Source organism: Moschus berezovskii, chromosome Y, assembly GCF_049115385.1.
Source record: "Moschus berezovskii isolate FMDL1 chromosome Y, NW_MosBer_1.0, whole genome shotgun sequence".
NCBI lineage: Eukaryota > Metazoa > Chordata > Mammalia > Artiodactyla > Moschidae > Moschus > Moschus berezovskii.
This window is the reverse complement of record NC_142489.1, coordinates 76,350,687-76,377,504: the sequence shown is the minus strand read 5'-3', so window position 1 is coordinate 76,377,504 and position 26,818 is coordinate 76,350,687. Positions and strand designations below refer to the sequence as shown.

General features: G+C 45.3%; 1 pseudogene; it reads right to left on the bottom strand.

Moving 5' to 3' along the window:
• Window positions 1-23,786, bottom strand: part of LOC129557910 (MYND-type zinc finger-containing chromatin reader ZMYND8-like) — a 33,328-nt pseudogene extending 9,542 nt beyond the window's left edge.
• Window positions 23,787-26,818: the final 3,032 nt, after the last annotated feature.

The following is a 26,818-nucleotide window of genomic DNA, read 5'->3' as shown; positions in this document are numbered from 1 at the left end:
GGTGTCATGTTATTGGGAAGGATGTGGGAGAGAGGTTCAAGATGGGGAACACATGTACACCCGTGGCGGATTCATGTCAATGTATGGCAAAACCAATACAATATTGTAAAGTAATTAGCCTCCAAATAAAATAAATATTTTTTTAAAGATATTAATCCAACTTCAAAAATGCAAAAAAAATAAAAATTGAAATAAAGTAGGGTCTTCTTTTGGCAAGGTACAAGTAGGTTTAAAAATGAAAATTAAAGGAGTAATAGAGGACTTATAAAAATTTTTAAAATGATAAACATAAATTTATTATCTAGGAACTTCTCTGGAGCTGTTGCAGACAGTGTGGGGTCTGTTCAGTTTCAGATAGTTCCTTGATCCGTGTTATAATTCTCAAGACCTATAGGCCCCTTCCCACGTAGTCGGTGCTAACTGCAGGGTTTTGATCTCTTGCACCTGCCACTTCGAAAGTAGTTCCCTCTGTTTATTTTAGCTTCTCTTTGCTGGTCTCTTCAGTGTCTAACATCCACCCTGACACAACGGGGCAAAAGTGGTCACTTTTTTAGTTTCACTTGTTCAGTCCTGCTGTGGGGAGGGAGTAACACTGCAAACAAGTATCACTGGTGTGTGTGGGGAGTGCTCGCAGTGTTTCAGCCGCACTGGGTTTGTGCTCATGGCATGTGTGCTTTCACGGTCTACCCTTTTTAGTCTCTAGGTTGCTCTGCCAGGAACTGTCTGGGGCGGGCCCTGGGTTGCGTGCACTTCCCAGGTCTAACCTGCTCAGGTTCAGGTTCTCAGGTACTCCACAAAGGTGCAGACTAGGTTGGGCCTGCGTTTTATGCCCTTCCCAGGTCCCAGCAACTGTGGCGACCAGGTTCTTGGTGAGCACAGTCTCCCGCAGGTGTGTGTGTGTGTCTTATCACCTCCCCCATCTCTGTGTGTGTGTGTGTGTGTCTTATCGCCTCCCCCATCCGAGCTGCTTGGGTTTCTGGGTTGCTGTGGGCACATCCCTCTCAGGTGTGCACTGTGTCTCTTCTGGGGAGCTGATCTCTGGCCGCAACCCTCCCAGCAGATGTCAACCGTCCAGAATCCCAAGAAGTCTTGGTTAGCAACGGAACCTATTTTCAGTTTGGTACAGGATGCCTCTCTGGGGTCAAGATTTCCCCTTTCTGGCTCTGGATGACCCCTGCCTGCCTGTCTTCTGACAGCGGATGGGCTGGTCTGAAGCCTGCTAGGTCTCCTCTGGCATTCACTCAGTCCTTTGTTCTGTGTGAAGGCCTGGCAGAGACTGAGGTTAGGGCTTTCACGGGATAATTCTCTGTTTTGTTTTGTTTTTTTCCCTCTCTCTCTCTGGCTATCCCACAGTTTGGGTGGCTATCTCATGTTAGTTCCATCAGATTGCCCTCAGGGCATTCAGGCCTGATCCTTACCCTAAGCAATACAGCCCACGCATCCCTGTTCAGCCCCCATTTGCTGGTGGTGGCTGCGTGTGCCAGGAGTTGCCGTTAGGCACGGCGCAATCTGTAGGTTTTATTTATTTTTCCTCCTGTTTATGCTGCCCTCTGAGATTCCAAAACTCCCCACACACCCGCTAGTGAGAGTGTTTCCTGGTGTTTGGAAATTTCTCCTCTTTTAAGACTCCCTTCCCGGGATGGATCTCCATCCCTACCTCTTTTTTCTCTCTTTTTATCTTTTATATTTTGTCTTACCTCCTTTCGAACACAATGGGCTACTTTACTCGGTCCTGATGTCCTCTGACAGCATTCAGAGGTTGTTTTGTGGAATTTGCTCAGCGTTTAAATGTTTTGTTGTTGTTTTTTTGAAAATGAATTTCTGGGGGAGAAAGTGGTCTCCCCATCCTATTCCCCTGCTATCTTAGGGCCACCTCTCCTGATGACCTTTAGGATGGATTGGTTGGCTCTCCTTGCAGTCCAAGGGACTCTCAAGAGTCTTCCCTAACACGAGAGTTCAAAAGCATCAATTCTTCGCTGCTCAGCTTTCTTTACAGTCCAACTCTCACATCCATACATGACCACTGGAAAAACCATAGCCTTGGCTAGATGGAACTTTGTTGGCAAAATAATGTCTCTGTTTTTTAATACGCTGTCTAGATTCGTCATCACTTTCCTTACTCCCAGGAGTAAGAGTCTTTTAATTTCATGGCTGCAATCAGCATCCGAAGTGATTTTAAGCCTACCCAAAAAGTTAGCCACTGTTTCCCCTTCTGTTTGCCATGAACTGATGGGACCGGATGCCATGATCTTAGTTTTCTGAATGTTGAGCTTTAAGCCAACCTTTTCACTTTCCAGTTCTTCTTCACTTTCTCCCATACTGTATGTAAAAGTTTTGAGCAGGATTTTGGCCCAAAAAATAAAAGTAAAACATCCTAAAAGCAGCTTTATTTTATCTCTGACCTGAAGTTTTGGGTGTGGGCCATAATCACTCACCTGGCATCCCAAAGCCTAACCATTCTGGAAACCATAGGGTATTTTGGGTGAAGGGGAGGAAGTGTATATTTGGGGCCAAATTCATTTGGAAAGAAGAAAATATAAATCCAAGCTGAAGTGATGAAAGTGTGCTGACAGTGTTCAATCATCACCATGGCTATAAACAGGTATGATTTTTGCCCCCTTCCTTTGTCAATGACACAACAGTGCCTGGAGACATTTTGGGTTGTTTCTCACATTCAGAGGGTAGAAGACCAGGAATTCGGCTCAACATCCCAGACGGACAGGACAGCTGTCACCACAGCAAAACATATGGCACCAATGTCAGTAGCTTCAAGGCTGAGAAATCCTCATTTATCAAACACAACAGGAACAACTGTACTGTATTAATGAAGAAATGTTGTATCTAATTGTGGAAGGGAGTTACACTTTACCTCGTTAAAATCTGGAATATTCTGACACGTGATAGTTGCAAGGTTTCAGGTAACTCCACATCAATTAAATAAACAAAAAGAATGAAGCATGGCGACAGGTCAGGGTGAGGGAGAGGAGGTTTTTCTAAAAACAGCATTTGGCCTTGTTGTTTGACATCACCGCATAATCATGAAGATGGTCACATAGCAAAAATATCTAAAGAGATTCATTGATTTCTGTCGGTACCTCCCTGAAATATTTGCATTCACACTTGGGACTCTCTTGGGACTTCCCTGGAGGTCCAGTGGTTAAGCCTCCATGCTCCCAATGCAGAGGACACAGGTTCAGTCGCTGGTCAGGGCACTAGGATACCATATGCTGCTCAGTGTGGCCAAAAAAAAAAAAAAAAGCTGAAGCACACGGTTCGTCGGTTAAGGCCCGTCAGAACATCTTCCTGGAGACGTTCCCCTCTTTTTTCTGGGTGCCAGCCTCACTCTGACTGTCTTCTCACATCAATGGTTCCACTTGGGATTCCCCTCACTTATCCATCACGGCGTTCAGTGCTCTCAACAAGTCCTGCGACTTGTCATTTCCCCTAGAGACCCATTTGAAACTGGCTTGCACTGATATTATCCTAGGAAGAAAATTCAACGAGGCTTTGAAAAAAAATAAGTGGGTCGCTTCAGAACTGGACATTTCAATGTTTTAACCACTCTTTTCTCTAAGTAATCACCTAAATTCAGGAAGCTTGGGATACTACCTCTTGAACACCAAGAGCACTCGAATAAAAAAGTCCAACTTCAGGAGAAGACAAAGCAGCCAATTTTACATGGGACCCAAATAACTGGTTTCTTGGTTTCGCCAGTGGGTCAACCACTCAGGCTCTGGCTTCAGGCGTTTGATTAGAAGTCAAGAGGGAGCACATGTACACCCGGGGTGGATTCATGTCAATGAATGGCAAAACAAATATAATATTGTAATTAGCCTCTAAAAAAAATAAAGAAAGAAAGAAAGAAAAAAGAAAAGAAAAAAAAAAGAAAGAAAGGCATGATGTTGAGAGGGAAATTAGATTAAATAAACATTGTTATCTTCTAAATGTTAAAAAAAAAAAAAAAAAAGAAGTGAGGTGATCACACAGGGCAGGGTGGGTCTCCACAGCAGCAGTTTCCTACCCAAGTGAAGAAATACCCTCAACTGCCACCATCAAGGCAGAGTGAGCCTGGTAACTGGAGCCAGAACCCGACAGCGGTCTCCGGAGAACTTCTTCAGGGGCCTCCACAGCAGCCCAGAGAAAACACCCTTAGCAAACAGGGAATGAAGAATAGGAAGGAAGCTCAAGAGATTGGAGACACATATTTACATACAGCTGGTTGACACTGTTGTACAGCGGAAACTAACACAACATGGTAAAGCAATTTTACTCCAATATTTAAAAACTTAAAAAAAAAAAAAAGTGAAACACTCAAAACAACCACAAAACAAGAATGACAATTGTCATCTCTGACTTCAGCTATTGTGCTACCAGTAGTGTTCTTAGAACACTTACGATTGTTATATAATTCCATCATCATGCATTTTACTGCATCCATCATCTGAGAGATAAACAATTCATGTTATCAACTTCCCTGAGGCTTTTGCTAGGTGACATATATCTAAATCTATCTGTATAAAGCAAAGAAAATCATAAACAAAACAAAAAGACAACCTTCACAATGGGAGAAAAATTTGCAAATGAAACAACCCACAAGGAATTAATCTCCAAAAGGAATTATAAGCTCATGGACATCACCAGATGGTCAACACCGAAATCAAATTGATTATATTCTTTGCAGCCAAAGATGGAGAAGCTGTATACAGTTAGCAAAAACAAGACCAAGAGCTGACTGTGGCTCAGATCATGAACTCCTTATTGCCAAATTCAGACTTAAATTGAAGAAAGTAGGGAAAACCACTAGACCATTCAGATATGACCTAAATCAAATCCCTTATGATTATACAGTGGAAGTGAGAAATAGATTTAAGGGACTAGATCTGATAGATAGAGTGCCTGATGAACTCTGGACGGACGTTCGTGACATTGTACAGGAGACAGGGACCAAGACCATCCCCATGGAAAAGAAATGCAAAAAAGCAAAATGGCTGTCTGAGGAAGCCTTACAAATAGCTGTGAAAAGAAGAGAAGCAAAAAGCAAAGGAGAAAAGGTAAGATATAAGCATCTGAATGCAGAGTTCCAAAGAATAGCAAGGAGAGATAAAAGAGCCTTCCTCAGTGATCAATGCAAAGAAATAGAGGAAAATAACAGAATAGGGAAAACAAGAGATGTCTTGAAGAAAATTAGAGATTCCAAGGGAACATTTCATGCAAAGATGGGCTCGATAAAGGACAGAAATGGTATGGACCTAACAGAAGCAGAAGATATTAAGAAGAGGTGGCAAGAATACACAGAAGAACGGTACAGAAAATATCTTCACGACCAAGATAGTCACGATAACGTGATCACTGACCTAGAGCCAGACATCTTGGAATGTGAAGTCAAGTGGGCCTTAGAAAGCATCACTACGAACCAAGCTAGTGGAGGTGATGGAATTCCAATTGAGCTATTTCAAAACTTGAAAGATGATGCTGTGAAAGTGTTGCACTCAATATGCCAGCAAATTGGGAAAACTCAGCAGTGGCCACAGGACCGGAAAAGGTCAGTCTTCATTCTAATCCCAAAGAAAGGCAATGCCAAAGAATGTTCAAACTACTGCACAATTGCACTCATCTCAAACGTTAGTAAAGTCATGCTCAAAATTCTCCAAGCCAGGCTTCAGCAATATGTGAACCGTGAACTCCCAGATATTCAAGCAGGTTTTAGAAAAGGCAGAATCACCAGAGATCAAATTGCCAACATCCGCTGGATCATGGAGAAAGCAAGAGAGTTCAAGAAAAAAATCTATTTCTGCTTCATTGACTATGCCAAAGCCTTTGACTGTGTGGATCAGAATAAACTGTGGAACATTCTGAAAGAGATGGGACTTCCAGACCACCTGACCTGCCTCTTGAGAAACCTGTATGCAGCTCAGGAAGCAACAGTCAGAACTGTACATGGAACAACAGACTGGTTCCAAATCGGAAAATGAGTGCGTCAAGGCTGTATATTGTCACCTTGCTTATTTAACTTATATACAGAGTACATCATGAGGAACGCCTGGCTGGAAGAAGCACAAGCTGGAATCAAGATTGCTGGGAGAAATATCAATAACCTCAGATATGCAGATGACACTACCCTTATGGCAGAAAGTGAAGAGGAACACAAAAGCCTCTTGTTGAAAGTGAAAGAGGAGAGTGAAAAGGTTGGCTTGAAGCTCAACATTCAGAAAACAAAGATCATGGCATCTGGTCTCATCACTTCATGGAAAATAGATGGAAAGACAGTGGAAACAGTGTCAGACTTTATTTTTTGGGGCTCCAAAATCACTGCAGATGCTGATTGCAGCCAGGAAATTAAAAGACGCTTACTCCTTGGAAGAAAAGTTATGACCAACCTTGATAATATATTGAAAAGCAGAGACATTACTTTGCCAACCAAGGTCCGTCTAGTCAAGGCTATGGTTTTTCCTGTGGTCATGTATGGATGTGAGAGTTGGACTGTGAAGAAAGCTGATCGCCGAAGAATTGATGCTTTTAAAATGTGGTGTTGGAGACGCCTCTTGAGAGTCCCTTGTACCGCCAGGAGATCCAACCAGTCCATTCTAAGGGAGATCGATCCTGGGTGTTCATTGGAAGCACTGATGCTAAAGCTGAAGCTGCAATACTTTGGCCACCTCATGCGACGAGTTGACTCACTGGAAGAGTCCCTGATGCTGGGAAAGGTTGGGGGCGGGAGGAGAAGGGGATGACCGAGAGTGAGATGGCTGGATGGCATCACCGACTCTGTGGACATGAGTTTGAGTGAACTCCGGGATTTGATGATGGACAGGGAGGCCTGGCGTGCTGTGATTCATGGGGTCGCGGAGAGTCAGACACGACTGAGCGACTGAGCTGAACTGAACTGAACTGAACTGAAGCTCAATATATAAAAACAAACAACAACAACAAACAAAAACCAAATAACCCAATCAAAAAATGGGCGGGGGCGGGCGGAGATCTCAATAGACATTTCTCCAAAGAAGACATACAGATGGCCCACAAACACATGAAAAGGTGCTTAACGAAACTAATTATTAGACAAATGCAAATCAAAACTACCGTGAGGAGTCAACCTGACACCAATCAGAATGGCCATCATCAAAAAATCTGAAACTATAAACGCTGGAAACAGTATGAAGAAAAGGGAACCCTCCTAAGTAGTTGGTGCGAATGTAAACTGGTATAGCCACTAAGGAGAACTATATGGATGCTTCTTAAAAACTGAAAATAAGCTACCATGTGACCCAGCAATCCTACTCCTAGGCCTGTATCTGGAGAAAACCATAATTCAAAGGGATGCACGCACCCCAGTGTTCACTGTAGCGCTATTTACAATAACCAGGGCAGGGACAAAACCAAAAATGTAAATTGACAGAGGAATGTATATAGAAGATGTACATATATGCAACAACGTATTGCTCACCCATTACAAGGCATGAAACAGTGCCGTGTGCAGAGATGTGGGTGAATCTGCTGCTGCTGCTATGCCGCTTCAGTCATGTCCGACTCTGTGCCCCACCATAGACAGCAGCCCACCAGGCACCTCCGTCCCTGGGATTCTCTAGGCAAGAACAATGGAGTGGGTTGCCATTTCCTTCTCAATGCATGAAAGTGAAAAGTGAAAGTGAAGTCGTTCGGTCGTGTCTGACTCTTTGAGACCCCATGGACTGCAGCCTACCAGGCTCCTCCGCCCATGGAATTTTCCAGGCAAGAGTACTGGAGTGGGGTGCCATTGCTTTCTCCGTGGGTGAACCTAGAGACTGTCAAACAGAGTGAAGTAAGATAGGAAGAGAAACCATATTATCCAACGTCGCTTATATGTGGAATCCAAAAAGATGGCAGAGATGAGAGTCACAGAAACAGAGTCACAGATGTAGCGAACAAAGTTACGGCTACCAAAGTAGGGGAATGGGGATTGGGGAGATTCAGCTTGGGAGACTGCGACTGACATATGCACATACTGTACATATACACTACTATGTATACAAGCGATAACTTATGAGAACCTACTGTCCAGCACAGGGAACTCTAATCAATGCTCTCCGGTGACCTAAATGGGCACATACCTGCCACCCCCTCCCACATCACAGGAGGGACAGAAGGGGATGGGAGAACAAACCAGGTCTCAGATCTGGCCCAGCCACTGCCAAGACATCGCTGTGCTATGCAGTTTGCTCCAATTCAGCAAGAAAATAGGACAAGGAGCACCCTTGCATCTGATGCCCGAGTTTGTTCCTGCAATTGTATCTTATCATCCACAGCTCTCTCTGAGCCCCATTCATAAAGCAAGAATAATAACAGTGCCCCCTTGTAGGGTGTGCACAAGGATTAAGTGAGAAAAAGAGGAGACCGTGGTTCACAACCTGCTGAGGAGTTCATAAAGAAATACCTGTTTTCTTATTTTCACAAAGGAATTAATTCTCATAAACATGTAATCGCAAAGTTGCTGCCAACCCCCAAAACAGTAACCTCCAAAGAACCCCCAAATAGGCAGAAAATGAATAAAGAAAGTATCTGTTGAAATGTTGCTCCTACCCTTTGTTGCAGAGACCACAGGGGGAGGCTGCCAGCAAAAACACTTTGTGCTTTACGGTCCGTCATACTGCAGGGATCTCCCTGCTCAGGCCCATTTAAAATATTCAAACAAAATGAGAAAACTCTAGAAAGTGGATGAAAGTCAATACTTTACTAATGCCATAGTTACATTTCATTTTAAAGAAATCATGAATTTTTGATCTGACCTTCATTCTCACTTCCAAATGCAGCAAAGAACTCAACATTAATAAAAAAGAGCCCTTCTGCCAAAACACACAACTCTGGGTCACCTCAGACACAAGCAAGTTGCCCAGGTCCAAAACTATGTCTCTGTATTCATTTTCCTAACAGCGATGAAAATGCCTATCCAAAAGCTCATTCCTCAATTTTGTTCCACAAGTAAAGCGGAGGGCTATAGGAGATGGAATAAAAATGGCTACAGGAGAGGAGAACACTGGCTTGGCGTGAACACTAGCCAGAGCTGCGTGGCAGCCTCAGTTTTCTCATCTGTCAATAGATGACTTGGACCAAATCAATGGGAGGCGATACAAGAAGTGCAACCAATGGCAAGCAAACAAGAAGCCATCTGGGGGGACTCCCCTCATGGTCCAGTGGCTAAGATTCTGCACCTCCAATGAAGAGGGCCTGGATTTGATTCCTGGTCAGAGAACTAGATCCCACGTGTGAACTAAGAATTTGCACACAACAACTAAAGACCTGGGTCAGCCAAATAGATAAGCAATTAAAAAATGAAAGCCATTTGGGCAATACCGGACATCTTAAATCAGTTAATTTTAAAAATTACCCTCTTTCAATTCTCTTGTCATTCTACAGCAGCTCTTGTTAGGAAGAAAGGCTCCAAGTGGTACCATTAATTCTTTAATAAATTTTATTTATGCATTTATTTTTGGCTGTGCTGGGTCTTTGCTGCTTTGCAAGGTTTCATCTAGTTGCAGTGAATTGGGGTTACTCTCTAGTTGCAGTTTACGGGCTTCTCAGTGTGGTGGTTTCCCTTGTTGTAGAGCATGGGCTCTAGTCACAGGTTTCAGTAGTTGCAGTTCCCAAGCTCTAGAGCACAGGCTCAGTAGTTGTGGTGCGTGGGTTTACTTGTTCCAGGGCATGAGGGATCTTCCCCAATGAGGGACGGACCCCATATCTCCTGCAGTGGCTGGAGGATTCTTTACCGACAAGCCACCAGGAAAGCTTGTATTAATTCTTTAACACTTGCATGCTAATCACTGGTTTTTAACAGAATGAAGATGGACTTAGGCTTCAAGCCTTGAAGAATAGGATCTGGTGAGTTTAGACTTAATTTTATTTCTGTTAAGTCACTAGAAAAAAAAATATGAAGTCAATCCTAGTTCAAGGTGATGAACAGGTAAGTAAAAAACCTTGAGGCTGCCACTACACCTAATAGTTGAACACTTCTTGTTCTGAAACTCAGGGATTTGATAAAAATTCTTGTTGTGTTCAAAACGGGGGGACAGAAATACTAACTAAGAGACGTAACCCCAAGACTTGGATTTTATCTATTTAGCCACACTGACTCTTAAGCGGGGTGGTTGCTTTAAAAAGCCACATGTAACAACAATCAGTTTGTAGACACCGGACAGCTGTGGTCAGCAGGCCTGGTGTGAATTCACAAGTCAGCTCAAAGCCAGGTCAAGAGGATATTCTAGATGCTGGCTGTTACCATTCAAATGCCAATTAGACATTCACGGATTACGCAACCCTGGACAAGCTGTGTGACCTGGCCAGATCTCAGTATGCTCATCTATAAAATGCGTGTGAGGACATCCCTGGAAGACCAGTGGTTAAGACTTTGCCTTCCAATGTTGGCGGCAGTACAGGTTTGATTCCCTAGTCAGGGAGATAAGGTTCCACATGACTTGTAGTCAAAACACCAAAAGGTTTTAAAAGAAGGACAATAAAGCAATATTACAACAAATTCAGTAAAGACTTTAAAAAATGTTCACACTTAAAGAAAATATATTATTAATAAGAAGCCCAGTGAGAAGTTAGGCAGCAACCTGCTTTCATTCTATGTATACATAGAACATAACTATGTATCAATTGCTGTTCAAGGCACCAGCAGGGAGCAGAAGGGACTCCCCAGAGAGCTGCAATTCTGGTGGTGATTTTCACTCCCTGGGTTCCAAAGACATGAACCTGAACATCACTCGAGAGCGCCCTCATCCGACAGCAAGGATATCTGCAAGGTTTACTTGCCCAAATTCAACAGTGAGCATAAAAGCACTTGGCAAATTAAGAGAGAAGTAGAGAGGAGGGCTGGGGTGGTGGATGGGATACATTGGGAATCTGGGATTAGCAGATGCAAACTATTACACATAGAATAAACAATAAGGTCCTCCTGATAGCACAGGGAACTACAATCAATATCCTGAGATAAACCATAATGGAAAGGGATGTGAAAAAGTATACGTGAATATAACTGAATCATTTTCTTATAGAGTAGAAATTAACAGAACATTGTACACCACCTATACTTCAATATAATAAATTTTAAAAGACAGAAGACAGAACCTAAATGGAGAGTGTGCCCACAAGTGAACACACAGCAGGCAAGCCTGCCCACCACATCCCTAACAAGGAACATGCCAAGAGGACAGGTGAGTTGAGGAGGGACTCCACCACTTCCTGGTCCCCTTTAATTCCTGTAAATATCCAAGGCTGGTCCTCCCCTATCACGCAACTGGCACTCACGTGGCTAGTGTACTTGGTGGTCTCTGCATCGACATCAGCTGAAGCGGTGGTGATGGGCTGCTCTGACAGAGGATGCAAGGGTGCTTGTGGAACCTGAGCTGGTGACCAGGGGAGACAACAAGGTGCTGGTCTCCGGAGTGATGGTGGAGGTGGATGGGTTCTGTGTGATCACTTTCTGCTGGACAGCAGGGAAAGCAAAAGTTCTTGGTCACCCCACTGCCTGGGGAAGGCGGTCCCCGCTCGAAGATGTGGTGGGAGCAGGGCCCAATCCACACTCTTTGAGTTTCTCTGCTTTCAAGGGACAAAGATTCTCCCATTGGCCAAACTTGAGCAAGGCTCCATGGAGTCCTTTCTCAGCAAGGCCTACACCTGGGTCTTTAAGGAGTAACACAGTTTCCAACAGCTCAAGGCTGCATCCCTAGCATGAACCCCACCCCTTTAAAGTCCCCACCTAAGAAAACTCACGATAATCACGATAACGTGATCACTGACCTAGAGCCAGACATCTTGGAATGTGAAGTCAAGCGGGCCTTAGAAAGCATCACTACGAACAAAGCTAGTGGAGGTGATGGAATTCCAATTGAGCTATTTCAAAACTTGAAAGATGATGCTGTGAAAGTGCTGCACTCAACATGCCAGCAAATTTGGAAACCTCAGCAGTGGCCACAGGACCGGAAAAGGTCAGTCTTCATTCCAATCCCAAAGAAAGGCAAGGCCAAAGAATGCTCAAACTACTGCACAATTGGACTTATCTCACATGCTAGTAAAGTCATGCTCAAAATTCTCCAAGCCAGGCTTCAGCAATATGTGAACCGTGAACTCCCAGATGTTTTAGAAAAGGCAGAGGCACCAGAGATCAACTTGCCAACATCCGCTGGATCATGGAGAAAGCAAGAGATTTCCAGTAAAACATCTATTTCTGCTTCATTGACTATGCCAAAGCCTTTGACTGTGTGGATCACAATAAACTGTGGAAACTTCTGAAAGAGATGGGAATACCAGACCACCTGACCTGCCTCTTGAGAAACCTGTATGCAGGTCAAGAAGCAACAGTCAGAACTGGACATGGGTTCCAAATAGGAAAAGGAGTATACAGTATAATGTTGTATACTGTCACCCTGCTTATTTAACTTATATGTAGAGTACATCATGAGGAACGCTGGGCTGGAGGAAGCACAAGCTGGAATCAAGATTGCTGGGAGAAATATCAATATCCTCAGATATTCAGATGACATCACCCTTATGGCAGAAAGTGAAGAGGAACTCAAAAGCCTCTTGATGAAAGTGAAAGAGGAGAGTGAAAAGGTTGGCTTGAAACTCCACATTCAGAAAACAATCATCATGGCATCTGGTCCCATCACTTCATGGGAAATAGATGGGGAATCAGTGGAAACAGTGTCAGACTTTATTTTTGGGGGCTCCAAAATCACTGCGGATGCTGACTGCAGCCAGGAAATTAAAAGACGCTTACTCCTTGGAAGGAAAGTTATAACCAAACCAGATAGTATATTAAAAAGCAGAGACATTACTTTGCCAACCAAGGTCCGTCTAGTCAAGGCTATGGTTTTTCCTGTGGTCATGTATGGATGTGAGACTTGGACTGTGAAGAAAGCTGATCGCCGAAGAATTGATGCTTTTGAACTGTGGTACTGGAGAAGACCCTGTTCCTTGTACTGCAAGGAGATCCAACCAGTCCATTCTAAAGGAGATCAATCCAGGGTGTCCATTGGAAGGACTGATTCTAAAGCTGAAACTGCAACACTTTGGCCACCTCATGCGACAAGTTGACTCACTGGAAAAGACTCCGATGCTGGGAAGGATTGCGGGCGGGAGGAGACGGGGACGACAGAGAATGAGATGGCTGGATGGCATCACCGACTCGATGGACATGAGTTTGAATGAACTCCGGGTGTTGGTGCTGGACAGGGAGGCCTGGCGTGCTGTGATTCATGGGGTTGCAAAGAGTCGGATACGACTGAGCAACTGAAGTGAACTGAAGAAAACTCAAGGCTGCCAATAGAATGGCCTGCTTGATCCAGTCAACACCTAACGATAGGGCCCACTGCCCAGTCTCTATGGGAGGGCAGAAGCCTACCTTTAAGAGGGAACAGAGTTAGCAAACCCAGATATTTCACATGGACCAACACCCCCTTCCCACTTTTTGTAAAACTTTCATTTTCTGACTCTATAGAGTCCCCATGATTCCCACTCCCTATTCCCAAATGCTCCCTTTAAAACTCCAGTGCCCTGTGTACACACTGGAGTTGACTTCAGTTCATGCTGGACATTTTGCCCTATGGCAACAGTAAACAGCAGATTGAAATCTATCCTAACTACTTCATCTAAAGGCCAGTTTTATTTATCTTTAACAGGACAATCTGGGAATTAGGAACCATACCATCAATGAGTTCCTTCTTGCCAACTCCCAAGTTCCCCTGGAAGGATCATTATACTTCAGTTCAGTTCAGTCGCTCAGTCGTGTCTGACTCTTTGCGACCCCATGAATCACAGCACGCCAGGCCTCCCTGTCCATCACCAACTCCTGGAATTCACTCAAACTCAGGTCCATCAAGTCGGTGATGCCATCCAGCCACCTCATTCTCTGTTGTCCCCTTCTCCTCCCGCCCCCAATCCCTGCCAGCATCAGAGTATTTTCCAGTGAGTCAACTCTTTGCATGAGGTGGCCAAAGTATTGGAGCTTCAGCTTTAGCATCAGGCTTTCCAATGAACACCCAGGACTGTTCTTTTTTAGAATGGACTGGTTGTATCCCCTTGCAGTCCAATGTGTATATGCACATACATAAATATATATGCATACATGAATTAGAAAAACATCTTATGGTTAACAATACCTCTGAGAAAGGGTGAAGAATGAAATAGAAAGTCAAAAAATACAGTAGATGTTTGTGCATTCAGGCATCCATTTCACCCCCTTCTAAGAAGACCTGTGTATAGCGTTTATAAAATGAAAAATAAAAAAGAAAAGTACAAAAACAAGCTGCAAAATAATTTTTCAGAATAATGCCAAATGGAATGTATCAGACCTCCAGAATACAGTGGCCAGGCAACCAAGGGTAACTAAATAAATAAAACAAGGACTATTTTTCCCCAGTCCATGCGGGAAAAAAGGAGCGGGTGCCATGGACAGCAGAGCGGGGAGGCACGGTACCTTTCACAGCCTGTCTCTTCTGATATCTCGTCCCCTGGGAAGACTGAGGCTGCTGTTGCTGGCTTTGCTGCTGCTGCTGGCGCTGCATCTTCTGCATGTGCCACTTTTGGGAGGACGTTTGAAACTTACTTAATGAGTTCCACAGAAGCTGCTGCACGGCTGGGGCAGTCTCCTTTGGTAAAATCGGCCTCTGCTTTTTCACCGGGTTACCCGTGGTGCTGGTGGTAGTGGTGGCGGAGGCTGCGGCAGCAGCAGCGGTCGGGCCGTGACCGTGCAGGTGGTGCTGGTGGGGGCCATGACACCAGCCGTGCGAGTTTGGGAGGATGAGCAGGTGAGGACCGGCATTTCCGGCGGAGACTGGCTGCCTGCTGTTGTGGATAGGGGAGCTTTACCTACAATGGAAGCCAACACATGAAAAAACAAAACAGAAAGTAGACGGGACTCAGGCTGACCTGCAGGGTCTCTAGGCCAGTGAGTTCTAGGTGACCACCCCAGGCTACCATGCCAAGGACCTCCCCGTGAATTAGCACATTCTCACTTTATATGCTTAGGCCACTTCTGCAGCATATTCTAGCTTAAAACATCAGTCTCCTTGGGTTAGGTGCTTGCTCACATTTGAGATACTTGCCAAGGCCTCTGGGGGACTGAGGTCAACATGACCCAGCCCCTGGCCTGGAGTTGCCAACCTGCTAGTCCATGACCCAGTGGATGAACAGAATCATTGCAAGTACCTTGTTTTACAAAGTTAGAGTTCAGTCAGCACTTTGAGAAAGACTTAGCCAAAGTCCATCTGGACATTAACAGGAACCCTTTCCTTGGCCAGGACACCTACAGAGCACATATCCCAAGGAATCAGACAGCCTCCCAAAGGCCAAAGCACTGAACAACAATGAATCACCCAGAAAAAAAAAAAAGAGTATTTTCTTCCATCTCTTCTAATTCCTTTCAGAATAGTCTCAGTGTGGTCTCGGTACCTTGACATCTAACGCTCAAGGGAACTCCACACCAAGGGCAGTCTCATCGCCAGGATAATGGTATTTATGGAGAATTTAGAAGCCCTGCTTTTATTTTGACTGCAGTTATCCATAGTGCATCTTTTATGTAGAGCACAAAATACTGTTTACCTACTGCCTTGTAGTCAAGTTTACGTCCAAAATTGAGTTCAATTTAAGAGCTGCTGCTCCAGATAAAAAATATATTAAGGCAGTAATTGTACAAGCAGGTCTTGGGAATGACAAAAATAATGAATACAAGTGACTAGAGTTTGAAAAACGCTGCCGTTCGGAGTGTATCTACTGGGAGGAACTGAGTTATGAGGGTGGAGGGCAGGATTTCAACAGGCAGCAGGGAAAATTTGGAGGAGAACAGTTTTAGCCAAGACATGCCCAGGAATAGACAGAATTTTGGTGCGTGAGGACAGGCAGTGAGAAGGGCTGGCCGGAAGGCAGGTTAGAGCCAGAAGCACTGAACAGAGGAGAAGGGGTGACCACATGAGTATTCATCTGTGAGGGGAAGGGAGTCAGCTGTGACTGCAGGGGCCCCAGGCACAGGAGAGATGAACATGCACCCCCAAAGAGGACCCCCTCGGGTTCACACAAAAAACACTGGTGCCAGTCAGCATCCTTGATCTCAAACAACGTGCCTGGACATCTAACTCTTTTTAATAAGGACTGAAAGTGAAGTCGCTCAGTCGTGTCCAACTCTTTTGCAACCTCATAGACTGTAGCCCGCCAGGCTCCTCTGTCCATGGGATTTCCCAGGCAAGAATGCTGGAGTGGGTTGCCATTTGCTTCCCCAGGGGATCCTCCCGACCCAGCGAAAGAAATCTGGGCCCCCAGGATTGCACGCAGATTCTTTACTATCTGAGCCACCAAGGAAGCCCTTAATGACAACACCTTTTGTAGGGGCCCAGCATGCTTCTGCTGCATGACTCCATGCCTATCATTTTTAGATTTCTATCACCCAGAAAAGACAGGAGTTCTTGATTATTCTAGGGGAAATTTTCAGTTAACTGTCGGTCTGGGAAAACCAAGGAATGTGAAAGGGAAAGAGTGCTGACAGGCTGACTTTTCTTCCTGGGGGTGGGGCTGTCTTGGCGGTTACACAACTGTCTGGCCCTCTTGCTCCTCTGGGGAAGAATTCAGCCAAAGTCCTGGGCAAGAACCCAGGGTGGGGCTGGAAGAAGATCTCTACCTAGAGTGAGGACACCCCTATCCTTGCCTAGGACAACCTTCCAGATATCGGTCACAGCCACTGCCCCTTCCCCTTGAGGGGGCAGAAGTGGCTTTGAGCTTGGCCCTTCTAAAAGGCAGAGATGCCACAGGCAAGGCTTCTCACCTGAAAAAGCAACTTTAGTGCCTCACTTTTCTGACATGTGATTAAAAAGTGTACTTTTCTTGTTGATTAGCTAGTCTGATACCTCCTTGGGCAAAGGACAACCACAAAAAGGTCCTTTCTCTCTCTCATCTTGCAAGAGCAGATAGCTGGCTTTGTAGCTTGTTGCTGCTCTGATAGAGTCCCACCGGAGCTCTTTTCCAAATTAAATCAAACAGACAAACAAACAACAACAACAAGAACAGAAGTATGCAATCTGAAAACATTCCAGGCTTGACACACTCTTGGGGGCTTTTAATTTAGACACGACAACATTCTAATTTCTAAAGGATACTGATGGTTTACTTGGGGCAAGGGGGAGTAAAGGCCATGGGAAATTTCATTTGTCCTAAAAATTTGGAAGGATATAATCACCTGCAGTCTCAAAAAGAAGTGACTTTCTTACAGGTCAACACTCCAAAAGCGACCCCACCCAACTAGCCTACTTATATCCGACTGAGGTTACTGTCTTGTACATTAAAAAAAGGACTTTTTAAGAGAAGGCTGGAAATGACTGATGTGACACAGGTTAAGTGTAGCCAAGGTCCGGAAGTGAGTTCCCTTAGCCTCTACTCTGGGATCTCTAGCTAGAAAAAACAGCTTTCTGTTTGAGGATTCAGACTCTGTGTATAAGCTGCACTCGTAACTGAACATCAGCTGGAGGTCACCAAGCACTCTCCAAAATACCCATCACTTAATAAACTCATGAGTGAAACCACACCTTTGAAAAGATGCTCCACTGCAGTCTGACGTGAAGTCGATTCTTCAAGACCGAAATCACCCTCAGGTGGCTCTGGATTTCAGCCTCTGCGAAAGCCCCACACACTCAGAGGATCCTAGAGAAACTTCCTTCAGATACCAGTGAGAAAAGCTCAGCTTCATGTTATCAACTGGAATGCTTTTCCATTTAGGGGGGAAACACGAGTTCTTTTAAAGCACTCATATGTTTTTCCCTTTTCATTTCGACTGCCAGGAAACTCGGAGCCAAAACTGAAGCCTGACTTTGCTAATTCTGAAGGTTGAAATAGTTATTTTTGTATACAAACTTTCCCCCAGATCTCTCACTATTCTGTTTTCAGCTTTCTCACTGTCATCATTTCCATTTTATCAGTATATCACAGATTCTTTCTGGAAGGGGTGATAAAACCCACAACCAAACAAAAGATCTGTTTCAGAAAGAGCGGGATAGTATAAATGTGTCATTCATAGGAACACTGCCATCTGGGACCCAACAATTCCACAAACTTCATGGAATAAATGCTACTCCTGTTGCTTTCTACAGCATCAGGAGTGGTCCCTCAAACCACAACCCACACAGAATTGCGTGTTTCAGATGCCATTCATAATTTTAAGGGATGGGGTGGTGATCCCTCCTTCCTGACTGACTCAACTGCCTCTCTCTCTTCCTGCCCTGTGTCACTGAGATATTCCATCCTCTTTCAATTAACTGCAGGAACTGAGGTTCTGCAACAGTTCACAATGATACAAACGCAGAGGAAAAATGCTCAAAATCCATCCCCCTCTCCTGCTTTAAGCAGCCAGACTAAGTAAACCCCAGGGGACACAGAACTGAGAAGATAGCTCCTGTCAGAAGCTGTGTGTGTTGTCTGTTTAGTCACTAAGTTGTGTCCAACTCTTTTGTGACCCCATGGACTATATAGCCCACCAGACTCCTCTGTCCATGGAATTCTCCAGGCAAGACTACAGGAGTAGGTTGCCATTTCATTCAACAGGAGATCTTCCCAATCCAAGGATCAAATTCTTGTGTCTTGCATCGGCAGGTGGATCCTTTACCACTGAGCCACATAATTAAACCTGGCTATTCCTCTATGTAGCTCAGAAAGTCCAAGAGGTTTTAAGGGTACAATCTCCGGTTTGTCCTTAGGCCATGTCTCTGCTGGGCCCTTAATTAATGCTTATCTTTCTTGGGCATATCATCACCCACTTGCCAAGCCAGCTGAGAAATTCGCTGACTGCTTCGTCAATGGGCTGAATATCCTTCAAATCACTCCTATATTCCACTGGGGGGTCTGCCAACATGCCTGGGGTGTGGCAGGTTTGAAAGCAGCCACTGCTGGTTCAGTCCCTAATAGCAGCAAAGGGGGAACTACTAAGACTCAGGCAGCAGTTCACAACTAGGGGAGATTTAGCTTTGTCAAGACACTTTTGAAGGCTGCCACTGGGTAGATGCTGCTGACATCCAGTTGGTAGAGGCCAGGGATACTGGTCTTTATAAACATCCTTCAATACCCAGGACAAAGAATTATCCAGCATAAAAAGTCAATAGCGCCAAGGTTGAGACACCTCAAGCCTATGTCACTTAAATGCAAATATGACAGAGTACGGGCTCAGGTGCACATCATACACTGCCCCTTGGATGTCTAGAGACCTAAGGAACTCAGCAGCCTGGTGCCACCGACCCAAAAGGTCTTATATTCTAGTAAGAAAATGTATTTTGAGATGCGTGGGCAGCGTGAGGGGAGGTAAGGGGGAATAAACTCATCAAGGTCTTTGAATCGAACACTTTTATCAGTTTCAGCCCTGTCCAATGTCTTCACATTGACAAACACTTTAGGCATATTGGAAAAGAAACTGCTTAGGTTCAAAATGACTTGACTGCTAGAAGCAACTATTACTTTCTAAGAGACTTCTTTCCCTGTGCTCAAAATCAATCACTTTGGGTATCAACAAGGTAAAAGGTGGGCAGGCACAGCTTAATTCCTTCTCCTGCTCAGTAACTAGCTAGGTGACCAGGAGCTAATCCAAGCTTTGTTGTGCCACACTTCATGATGTCAGAAAGTGACATGACACGTGATACTACAAATGGCAAGATGACATTCTAAAACCAAATCAAGAAACTAGAAACTGGTACAGCCACTCATCCTCCTGCTTGGGAGACAGTTCTTTGGCTTCCTTCCTAGGTTTTTGACCCTCCTATGCAGAATGGTCTTTTCCTAAATTTATGTCAAGTCCGCTCTTTGTGTTGGAGTCCAGGTCCAAATGTACTGTTGAGGATTCCGTCAATTCTTTCCCTTCAGCTTATCCTTTGTGGGATGAGGCAAGGGTTTTGCATTGTCTGAAAAGTCCTTCTCAAGCTGGGGGCTCGTCTTCTCCTAGACTGATCTTGGGTCCACTTTCTCACTGGCTGGTGACATGCTTTCAGCTCCTCTTCCATCTCCACTGGCTTCAGCAGTTTGGGCTTTTCTATTGACAGCAGATGGCTTTTTGCCCATCTGAGCCCCCTCTTTGTCTTCAGCACCTTCTGGCTCATTCTCGGACCTCTGCTTCTCATCACTGATAGAGTCACTTCTGCTACTATCTGACTTCTCATACTCCCCTGAATCACTGTGCTTGACAGCCATATAAACATATTCTGAGAATTCAAGCATGCCCAAATTAAACCAACCAACCAAAAAAAAAAAAAAAAAACCCAGCATGTGGCGTAGTCACAGAATAAAGAGCAGGACCAAAAACCCACAAATATTTTCCATGCTCACTGCTAGAATTAAAAAACAAACAAACAAACAAACCACACATCACATCACAGTGGCCTGGTGGGGTTAGCAGTAGACTTAAGTTGCATCTGACTACACGTGACAAATGGAACTTTCCTGGAGAGGGTTTCAGTTACTGACATTCAAAGATGACATGGGGCCAAACCACATGAATTCCTAATTTATCCAGAGCTAAATCTTGGCCGCACACATAGCACACTGGGACACAGAGAATGGGAGGAATGGAAGTGAATGCTACACAGGAGTTGGTAAAACTGATCCATTTTCAGTTCAGTTCAGTTCACTTCACTTCAGTCGCTCAGTCATGTCCGACTCTTTGTGACCCCATGAACCGCAGCATGCCCAGCCTCCCTGTCTATCACCACCCCCAGAGTTCACCCCAACACATGTCCATTGAGTTGGGTGGTGCCATCCAACCATTTCATCCTCTGTTGTCCCTTTCTCCTCCTGCCGTCAATCTTTCCCAGCATCAGGGTCTTTTCAAATGAGTCAGCTCTTCGCATCAGGTGGCCAAAGAACTGGAGTTTCAGCTTCAACATCAGTCCTTCCAATGAACACCCAGGACTGATCTCCTTGAGGATGGACTGGTTGGATCTCCCTGCAGTCCAAGGGACTCTCAAGAGTCTTCTCCAACACCACAGTTCAAAAGCATCAATTCTTTGGTGCTCAGCTTTCTTTATAGTCCAACTCTCACGTGCATACATGATCACTGGGAAAAACCATAGCCTTGACTAGTTGGACCTTTGTGGTCAAAGTAATGTCTCTGCTTTTTAATATGCTGTCTAGGTTGGTCATAACTTCCCTTCCAAGGAGTAAGTGTCTTTGAATTTCATGGCTGCAGTCACCATCTGCAGTGATTTTGGAGCCCCCCAAAATAAAGTCAGCCACTGTTTCCACTGTTTCCCCATCTATTTGACATGAAGTAATGGGACCGGATGCCATGATCTTAGTTTTCCAAATGTTGAGCAACTTTTTCACTCTCCTCTTTCACTTTCATCAAGAGGCTCTTTAGATCCTCTTCACTTTCTGCCATAAGAGTAGTGTCATCTGCATATATGAGGTTATTGATATTTCTCCCAGCAATCTTGATTCCAGCTTGTGCTTCTATTTTACAGATTGGGGGAGGGGGAAAGAGGCCCTGAGAAATCACTTGTCCTGGGACACAAAGAAAACCGAGACAGAGAGACAAGGCCAGAGACACGGGCTCTTCCCACAAATTCCCAAAGCATTAAGTTTTTTTTTATCAAAGAAACAAGCCAAGCTTTAAAGCAGGTGATGCAAACTCACAGCACATGAGCCACATGGGGCAAGCAGGCGTGTTATTTAGGAAGCAATGTTTTGACCCAATGTGCTCCAGTATTTTGTAATTTGTTGTTTTAAACTTAGCATGTGCTGGCCAATTCACAAATCGGGAAGTTTCACACAGAAAATAAGATGTTAGGCTTGTCTGAAAGGGAAGAAGACCTGGCCATTCTGGGTCACTTGCCTGCAAGACTGGCTTGGGCTGAGAAATACTGGCCCCTTTCAGTTGGGGGAGCACTGTCTCCAGGTGGCCCAGCTGCCCAGCCCCCATCTGGCTCCCTGCCCTGAAGCAGAGTCAACCGCTACTGTGCTTCTACTGTTTTTCTACTTGTATTTGAGTCCAGAGGAAAGTCACCCATTTCCATGTCTCAAGCAAAAGGAAAAATGGTAAAACACCAGGAGTGTCCTCCATATACAAGCAAAAATGGGCAAAAGTCTATTTCTAACAATAATTTCATTTAACCATTTATGTTTTCTGCTCCCTGTAGTGAGTGTCATCCATCTGCTGGTCAATAATCCGATACCCTACACTTTCGAAAAGAGGAAATCCCCATCAACTCTGTATCATCTTCCTTCTAGAGCAATGGTTGCCATGACGGGATCATGGAAGAGAAAATCGTAAAAGGTTACCCACAAACAGCCCAGCAGGATCAGGAGTGAACTACATCCACCTCCTCCAGGGCTCAAATTGGAAGAATCTAAAAACCAAATCTGGTTTAATTTCTGGATGTCAGGGCTTGTGCAGTTGGTAATTAAAGGTTGGACAACAGAATGACAAGCATGGCCACACACGCGTGGATACTGGAGCCCAAAGGAGGTGAATTCGGATCCTGCTCCTCTGCTTCTATTAGTTGTGTGACCCACTACGAGGGAGCTACCTCTCTGAGCCTCCGTTTCTTCCCCTGGACAATGGGTTCGATAACAGTATCAACCTTCCAGGACCATCTACGCACAGTGCAAGGGGCATACGAAGTCCTCCGTAAATCCTTATTAACAATAACAAACCGAGGACCTAGACCAGCTGCCTGCAAGAACCCAAGAAGACTACGAACTGCAAAATTTCATCCACGTCACTCAATGTCCTAACCAAATGGGCGACCCAGGAAGGAATGCTTTTGTTAGACAGCCTGGGTGACTCCCAGAGCACCCAATGACAAAGAAACCTCACCTTGGACTGGCTTTCTCTACTGAGACCCAGCCAGCTCCTATTTCCTTACAAATGCCCTCCTGACTTTATTTACCTCGTCAACAAACATTCTAGAGCATTACTAAGTGTATAAGACCAAGTATCTCGGAGAGGGCAAGTCTTTATAAGATCTTTATAAGACAAACCTCTCTGCCCTCATGGAGCTTCCAGTCTAGATTGGGAGGGATACCCACACACACAAAGGGACCACAGATGTTTTGGAACCATGAAGTACCCCCAGGAGGTGGGCAGACAGGGAGGGCAGTCAAGAAAGACTTCCTGGAGGAGGTGATGCCCAAGCTCAGCCTTAAGGATAGGTTTCGGGTAGGCAATGTAAAACGGCAGGCAGCATGGGGGCGAGGAAAGGAGGCAACAGATACAGAAGCAGGATGTATTTGCCAGGGGAAGGAGTGGGGCAGGGGCGTGGCCCAGCATGGAGGGGAAAGGTTTGTGTTGGACACATTGGACAACTGTGGGATACATGTGACCCTGAAATGAAGACACTGCCGTGTGCAGAAAAGCACACTGTAAAACTCAGGAGGCTCTTTCTGCTTCCAAATTTTCTTATAACTGGCACCTCGAGTCAGCAGGCTGCCACTCTCAAAGATCGTACTCTGACAAACTCAAAATACCCTCTGAACAGTTAACTAGCAAGTCTGAAATATTCTGCCAGGAGAAATATTTTTTGGTTGACCAAATGCGCCAAAGGTAAAACTGCTGCTAAAAAAGGAGCTGGGATTGGGCTTTCATTTCCACCAGGTGGTACCCCTAAAGACAGTAATGATGGTGATAATCATATAAGCGAACCAAGACACAAACCTCTTTGTGCTTTGCAACTCTCTATCGTCTTGCCAAGATTTAGCTGGAATCTGCTGTGAATCTGCCCCTTGGGGGAGAGGAGAGAGACAGGAGCAGACTGCAGCTGGACAGACTCAGCCAGATCCATCAGGTCCATCTCGGCCTTGCTTCAATCTTGAAGACACCACCACCCCCTCGTGAGATCAGGCACTGGAGGGAAATAGCGAATAACGCTTATCACTTGGCTTCTTCTAGAAAACACCTTTTGAGCCCAGGAGGAGAAACCCTTAAATATCTCTATCGTTTACCCCAACAATATTACCTACTCGACAGCCTGGGCTAACTTGGACATAAGAGGCTGAGAGAACATTTGGCGGGTTTCTACTGAACTATCGCCTGGGTCACTTTCAATATGGACAATGCACAACCCCAGCCAGATGGTTGGTTTCCATGAAGCTCAGCATCACTGTGGATCCTCCATAGCCAAAGATTACACTACGTTCAACTTCAACAATAGCAGAAAAATGACACACTGAGTCTGGCCACTTTGCTTTGAACTTCAGGCTCAGATCAGCATGGGCTTGTAGCCTAGAGAGGTGCTGAGCCTCGCAGAGATAAAGCCTCACTGATAAAGATGGGGACCCCAACTCCTCATTTACCTAGAGAATTCATTCTTCGTCAACCTTGTCTGGAGGTCAAATTAAAGAAAGGGAAAATAGGAACTTCCCTGGTGGTACAGAGGTTAAACTCCATACTCCCAATGCAGGGGGCCCAGGTTGGATTTCTAGGCAGGGAACTAGATTCCACTTGCCCCGGCTAATAGTTCACATGCCACCAATGAAGGTCAAAGGTCGCGCGTCTCACAAATAAGACCCCGCCTAACCAAATAAATATTTAAAGAAAGGGAAAACAAGACAGGCAGACACTCCAGCTGGTGTGCTGTACCTCCCTTTGGCTCCTGGTATCTATCTGAGGAATGGGGATCGATTAGTCTTGGACAGGAACCTGTGTCTTCTTGCTCAGGTAAGATGTCAACTCCTCCTCACACCAACTGCGGGCAAAGACCTCTGCTTAATGACTCAGGTCCGAAGGTCCTGCCAGCCCCTACCACCACCCCAACCCCCATGTCTGCGGGGTCTTTGTTTGACCAAGTTGGCCCAGATTCCCAAGGCTCTATGAGCATGCATTTCTTGAATTCCTTCCCCACCTCCTCTGCTGCCACCTCTCAGTTCAGTTCAGTTCAGTCGCTCAGTCGTGTCTGACTCTTTGCGACCCCATGAATCACAGCACGCCAGGCCTCCCTGTCCAGCACCAGCTCCCAGAGTTCACTCAAACTCATGTCCATCGAGTCGGCAATGCCACCCAGCCATCTCATTCTCTGTCATCCCCGTCTCCTCCTGCCCCCAATCCCTCCCAGCATCAGACTCTTTTCCAGTGAGTCAACTCGTCGCATGAGGTGGCCAAAGTATTGGAGTTTCAGTTTTAGCATCAGTCCTTCCAATGAACACCCAGGATGGAGACCCCCAGAACATAACAAGGGAACAAAATGGTGGAAGTAGCAAAGGCCCAGAAAACAGTGAGAGACTCTGCAGGCAGGAAGCACGGTCTTTCATCCTGACATCACCTCCAATAGACCCGAACGCGCTTGGGGTCTGATAAGGGGTGCCAAGTTCCCCTGACTGATCCCCGAAAGCAGGTCAGAAAGGATGTAGGATCCCTCAAGGATCCATCAAGAATAAAGATTAGCCTCCTCTGAGCTGGTTCCACTGGCTATCAGCTCACTATCCGACTTCTCCCATCTCTTTGCTACCCCCACCCAGAATGTCACCTCCAACCACCAACCTGGTACAAAGACCAAGATACAGACCGAGTGCTGGACCGCAGGGCTCCTCCAAAGCCTTCATTCTCCCACTTAACGTGACCATTGCACTCCGCCCAGCACCCAAGAAGGGGGGCTGCTCCTAATACCACACACCAGAGATTTACTCTTTTAAGGGGCCACACGTAGTCACCCCAAAGCCCCATCCAACCCACTCATAGAAGACTGGAGCCACAAATCGCTCAAACTTCATTTATCAGCATAATGAGGGAAGATTAGGAATGGCTCTGTCCCAAGGGCACACTTGGGGTTGGCCACCAGGGATATTCCAAAAGGGAGTTTTCACAGCACACTGGGAAAGCATCCTGTCATTAAAGAAATCGCTCTACGAAAACTGACCCGAGTGTGCACACGTGCACGCATGTCTTTGTCTGGTGTGTGTGCACATATTGATCTGGGGCCCTTCAGAGAGCCTCTCAGGACTAGGAATGAAGATGCTTGCAAGGAGAATGGCTGAATGCTCAACTCCTTTAGAGGGGGAAGAATATTCATTCAATTTTACGGGAGAGGCATTTTTCGAAGTGAACAGACACCACGAAAGAGGGATCAAAGAGCAAAAAAAAAAAAAAAAAACTAGGAGGAGGAGGACTGAGGAACATAGAAAAGAGGAAGATCAAACTAAACAGCAGCTGAAATGAGAACATGACAGTAAAAGGAGAAAGACAGGAGGCCCATCTCATCATTTCTGCTCTCAGAAATGAGGAACCACTGCATTCCAAAGGGAAAACACAGGCAGCCTTTTCATGCATAAAGTTAGAAAAGAAGTTATCACACAAAAATACTTCCCATGAAGTGGAGTAGCAGGAGATGGTGGTGTTGCCCGTGTTACAGCAGGACATCCTGTTCTCTACAACATTCCTATGTGGTTAACAGATTCCACACTTCTGTTACCGAAAAACACAACTGACCATATCAGGTAGGGTTCAACCAATTTTTTCCATAAAGAGCCACAGAGTAAATGAACCTTTGCAGGAGTATAGCCTCTACTCCAAAAGTGCCATAACATAATGCGTGAAATACTGCATTCCAATAAAACTTTATTTACAAAAACAAGTTGGGGGCCAGATTTGGTCCACAGGTTGGAATGTGTGCCAGCCCCTGACTGCTAACCATGCCTTAACATTGAAATCGCTCCCTGTCCAGTCCAGAGGTTTAGAAAAATAACCCTGACTACTTGGCCCCACCTCCAGAGACTGACTTCACAGGCATGAGGGAAGGCTTGAGTGGTGGCCTTAAAAAGGTTCCTCGGGTGTTTCCAATTGGCCAGTAAGGCTGTAAGCCCTGTATTACACAGATGTTGTCTGTGAGTAAAGAAA